We start from the raw sequence: 6,216 nt of genomic DNA on the forward strand, positions 1-6,216 counted from the left end.
ATGAATGGTTTTTGCATCACGTTTCCTGAGGTAAACATTCAATTATAATCTGTTTTACCCCAAAATGTAAAAAAAATTCAACTTAAAATCAATTATGAGATTATATAATCATTTAAAGGGAGAAATAAAGCTTTTGAAGGCATAAGTGACTATAAAAGAAGTTTTCTTCTCAATGAATGCTTTTTCCTACACGTTTCCCAAGGTAAACATTCAATTATATTCCGTTTTACCCCAAAATGTAAAAAAAATTCAACTTAAAATCAATTATGAGATTATATGATCATTTAAAGGCATAAATAAAGCTTTTGAAGGCATAAGTGACTATAAAAGAAGTTTTCTTCTCAATGAATGGTTTTTGCATCACGTTTCTCGAGGTAAACATTCAATTATAATCTGTTTTAACCCAAAATGTAAAAAAATTCAACTTAAAATAAGTTCTAAGATTATATAATCATTTAAAAAAAGAAATAAAGCTTTTGAAGGCATAAGTGACTATAAAAGAAGTTTTCTTCTCAATGAATGGTTTTTGCTTCATGTTTCCTGTGGTAAACATTCAATTATAATCTGTTTTAACCCAAAATGTAAAAAAAATTCAACTTAAAATAAGTTATAAGATTATATAATCATTTAAAGGGAGAAATAAAGCTTTTGAAGGCATAAGTGACTATAACAGAAGTTTTCTTCTCAATGAATGCTTTTTCCTTCACGTTTCCCAAGGTAAACATTCAATTATAATCTGTTTTACCCCAAAATGTAAAAAGAATTCAACTTAAAATCAATTATAAGATTATATAATCATTTAAAGGGAGAAATAAAGCTTTTGAAGGCATAAGTGACTATAAAAGAAGTTTTCTTCTCAATGAATGGTTTTGGCTTCACGTTTCCCGAGGTAAACATTCAATTATAATCTGTTTTAACCCAAAATGTAAAAAAAATGCAACTTAAAATCAATTATGAGATTATATGATCATTTAAAGGCATAAATAAAGCTTTTGAAGGCATAAGTGACTATAAAAGAAGTTTTCTTCTCAATGAATGGTTTTTGCATCGCGTTTCCTGAGGTAAACATTCAATTATATTCTGTTTTAACCCAAAACGTAAAAAAATTCAACTTAAAATAAGTTATAAGATTATATAATCATTTAAAGGGAGAAATAAAGCTTTTGAAGGCATAAGTGACTATAAAAGAAGTTTTCTTCTCAATGAATGGTTTTTGCTTCACGTTTCCCGTGGTAAACATTCAATTATAATCTGTTTTAACCCAAAATGTAAAAAAATTCAACTTAAAATACGTTATAAGATTATATAATCATTTAAAGGGAGAAATAAAGCTTTTGAAGGCATAAGTGACTATAACAGAAGTTTTCTTCTCAATGAATGCTTTTTCCTTCACGTTTCCCAAGGTAAACATTCAATTATAATCTGTTTTACCCCAAAATGTAAAAAAAATTCAACTTAAAATCAATTATAAGATTATATAATCATTTAAAGGGAGAAATAAAGCTTTTGAAGGCATAAGTGACTATAAAAGAAGTTTTCTTCTCAATGAATGGTTTTTGCTTCACGTTTCCCGAGGTAAACATTCAATTATAATCTGTTTTAACCCAAAATGTAAAAAAAATTCAACTCAAAATCAATTATGAGATTATATGATCATTTAAAGGCATAAATAAAGCTTTTGAAGGCATAAGAGACTATAAAAGAAGTTTTCTTCTCAATGAATGGTTTTTGCATCACGTTTCCTGAGGTAAACATTCAATTATAATCTGTTTTACCCCAAAATGTAAAAAAAATTCAACTTAAAATCAATTATGAGATTATATAATCATTTAAAGGGAGAAATAAAGCTTTTGAAGGCATAAGTGACTATAAAAGAAGTTTTCTTCTCAATGAATGCTTTTTCCTACACGTTTCCCAAGGTAAACATTCAATTATATTCCGTTTTACCCCAAAATGTAAAAAAAATTCAACTTAAAATCAATTATGAGATTATATGATCATTTAAAGGCATAAATAAAGCTTTTGAAGGCATAAGTGACTATAAAAGAAGTTTTCTTCTCAATGAATGGTTTTTGCATCACGTTTCTCGAGGTAAACATTCAATTATAATCTGTTTTAACCCAAAATGTAAAACAATTCAACTTAAAATAAGTTATAAGATTATATAATCATTTAAAAAAAGAAATAAAGCTTTTGAAGGCATAAGTGACTATAAAAGAAGTTTTCTTCTCAATGAATGGTTTTTGCTTCATGTTTCCCGTGGTAAACATTCAATTATAATCTGTTTTAACCCAAAATGTAAAAAAAATTCAACTTAAAATAAGTTATAAGATTATATAATCATTTAAAGGGAGAAATAAAGCTTTTGAAGGCATAAGTGACTATAACAGAAGTTTTCTTCTCAATGAATGCTTTTTCCTTCACGTTTCCCAAGGTAAACATTCAATTATAATCTGTTTTACCCCAAAATGTAAAAAAAATTCAACTTAAAATCAATTATAAGATTATATAATCATTTAAAGGGAGAAATAAAGCTTTTGAAGGCATAAGTGACTATAAAAGAAGTTTTCTTCTCAATGAATGGTTTTGGCTTCACGTTTCCCTAGGTAAACATTCAATTATAATCTGTTTTAACCCAAAATGTAAAAAGAATTCAACTTAAAATCAATTATGAGATTATATGATCATTTAAAGGCATAAATAAAGCTTTTGAAGGCATAAGTGACTATAAAAGAAGTTTTCTTCTCAATGAATGGTTTTTGCATCGCGTTTCCTGAGGTAAACATTCAATTATATTCTGTTTTAACCCAAAACGTAAAAAAATTCAACTTAAAATAAGTTATAAGATTATATAATCATTTAAAGGGAGAAATAAAGCTTTTGAAGGCATAAGTGACTATAAAAGAAGTTTTCTTCTCAATGAATGGTTTTTGCTTCACGTTTCCCGTGGTAAACATTCAATTATAATCTGTTTTAACCCAAAATGTAAAAAAATTCAACTTAAAATACGTTATAAGATTATATAATCATTTAAAGGGAGAAATAAAGCTTTTGAAGGCATAAGTGACTATAACAGAAGTTTTCTTCTCAATGAATGCTTTTTCCTTCACGTTTCCCAAGGTAAACATTCAATTATAATCTGTTTTACCCCAAAATGTAAAAAAAATTCAACTTAAAATCAATTATAAGATTATATAATCATTTAAAGGGAGAAATAAAGCTTTTGAAGGCATAAGTGACTATAAAAGAAGTTTTCTTCTCAATGAATGGTTTTTGCATCGCGTTTCCTGAGGTAAACATTCAATTATATTCTGTTTTAACCCAAAACGTAAAAAAATTCAACTTAAAATAAGTTATAAGATTATATAATCATTTAAAGGGAGAAATAAAGCTTTTGAAGGCATAAGTGACTATAAAAGAAGTTTTCTTCTCAATGAATGGTTTTTGCTTCATGTTTCCTGTGGTAAACATTCAATTATAATCTGTTTTAACCCAAAATGTAAAAAAAATTCAACTTAAAATAAGTTATAAGATTATATAATCATTTAAAGGGAGAAATAAAGCTTTTGAAGGCATAAGTGACTATAACAGAAGTTTTCTTCTCAATGAATGCTTTTTCCTTCACGTTTCCCAAGGTAAACATTCAATTATAATCTGTTTTAACCCAAAATGTAAAAAAAATTCAACTTAAAATCAATTATAAGATTATATAATCATTTAAAGGGAGAAATAAAGCTTTTGAAGGCATAAGTGACTATAAAAGAAGTTTTCTTCTCAATGAGTGGTTTTGCCTTCACGTTTCCCGAGGTAAACATTCAATTATAATCTGTTTTAACCCAAAATGTAAAAAAAATTCAACTTAAAATCAATTATAAGATTATATGATCATTTAAAGGCATAAATAAAGCTTTTGAAGGCATAAGTGACTATAAAAGAAGTTTTCTTCTCAATGAATGGTTTTTGCATCGCGTTTCCTGAGGTAAACATTCAATTATATTCTGTTTTAACCCAAAACGTAAAAAAATTCAACTTAAAATAAGTTATAAGATTATATAATCATTTAAAGGGAGAAATAAAGCTTTTGAAGGCATAAGTGACTATAAAAGAAGTTTTCTTCTCAATGAATGGTTTTTGCTTCACGTTTCCCGTGGTAAACATTCAATTATAATCTGTTTTAACCCAAAATGTAAAAAAATTCAACTTAAAATACGTTATAAGATTATATAATCATTTAAAGGGAGAAATAAAGCTTTTGAAGGCATAAGTGACTATAACAGAAGTTTTCTTCTCAATGAATGCTTTTTCCTTCACGTTTCCCAAGGTAAACATTCAATTATAATCTGTTTTACCCCAAAATGTAAAAAAAATTCAACTTAAAATCAATTATAAGATTATATAATAATTTAAAGGGAGAAATAAAGCTTTTGAAGGCATAAGTGACTATAAAAGAAGTTTTCTTCTCAATGAATGGTTTTTGCTTCACGTTTCCCTAGGTAAACATTCAATTATAATCTGTTTTAACCCAAAATGTAAAAAAAATTCAACTTAAAATCAATTATGAGATTATATGATCATTTAAAGGCATAAATAAAGCTTTTGAAGGCATAAGTGACTATAAAAGAAGTTTTCTTCTCAATGAATGGTTTTTGCATCGCGTTTCCTGCGGTAAACATTCAATTATATTCTGTTTTAACCCAAAACGTAAAAGAATTCAACTTAAAATAAGTTATAAGATTATATAATCATTTAAAGGGAGAAATAAAGCTTTTGAAGGCATAAGTGACTATAAAAGAAGTTTTCTTCTCAATGAATGGTTTTTGCTTCACGTTTCCCGTGGTAAACATTCAATTATAATCTGTTTTAACCCAAAATGTAAAAAAATTCAACTTAAAATACGTTATAAGATTATATAATCATTTAAAGGGAGAAATAAAGCTTTTGAAGGCATAAGTGACTATAAAAGAAGTTTTCTTCTCAATGAATGGTTTTTGCTTCACGTTTCCCGTGGTAAACATTCAATTATAATCTGTTTTAACCCAAAATGTAAAAAAATTCAACTTAAAATACGTTATAAGATTATATAATCATTTAAAGGGAGAAATAAAGCTTTTGAAGGCATAAGTGACTATAACAGAAGTTTTCTTCTCAATGAATGCTTTTTCCTTCACGTTTCCCAAGGTAAACATTCAATTATAATCTGTTTTACCCCAAAATGTAAAAAAAATTCAACTTAAAATCAATTATAAGATTATATAATCATTTAAAGGGAGAAATAAAGCTTTTGAAGGCATAAGTGACTATAAAAGAAGTTTTCTTCTCAATGAATGGTTTTTGCTTCACGTTTCCCGAGGTAAACATTCAATTATAATCTGTTTTAACCCAAAATGTAAAAAAAATTCAACTTAAAATCAATTATGAGATTATATGATCATTTAAAGGCATAAATAAAGCTTTTGAAGGCATAAGTGACTATAAAAGAAGTTTTCTTCTCAATGAATGGTTTTTGCATCGCGTTTCCTGAGGTAAACATTCAATTATATTCTGTTTTAACCCAAAACGTAAAAAAATTCAACTTAAAATAAGTTATAAGATTATATAATCATTTAAAGGGAGAAATAAAGCTTTTGAAGGCATAAGTGACTATAAAAGAAGTTTTCTTCTCAATGAATGGTTTTTGCTTCACGTTTCCCGAGGTAAACATTCAATTATAATCTGTTTTAACCCAAAATGTAAAAAAAATTCAACTCAAAATCAATTATGAGATTATATGATCATTTAAAGGCATAAATAAAGCTTTTGAAGGCATAAGAGACTATAAAAGAAGTTTTCTTCTCAATGAATGGTTTTTGCATCACGTTTCCTTAGGTAAACATTCAATTATAATCTGTTTTACCCCAAAATGTAAAAAAAATTCAACTTAAAATCAATTATGAGATTATATAATCATTTAAAGGGAGAAATAAAGCTTTTGAAGGCATAAGTGACTATAAAAGAAGTTTTCTTCTCAATGAATGCTTTTTCCTACACGTTTCCCAAGGTAAACATTCAATTATATTCCGTTTTACCCCAAAATGTAAAAAAAATTCAACTTAAAATCAATTATGAGATTATATGATCATTTAAAGGCATAAATAAAGCTTTTGAAGGCATAAGTGACTATAAAAGAAGTTTTCTTCTCAATGAATGGTTTTTGCATCACGTTTCTCGAGGTAAACA

This window comes from Theobroma cacao, chromosome 5 (assembly GCF_053813885.1).
Source record: "Theobroma cacao isolate CCN51 chromosome 5, ASM5381388v1, whole genome shotgun sequence".
NCBI lineage: Eukaryota > Viridiplantae > Streptophyta > Magnoliopsida > Malvales > Malvaceae > Theobroma > Theobroma cacao.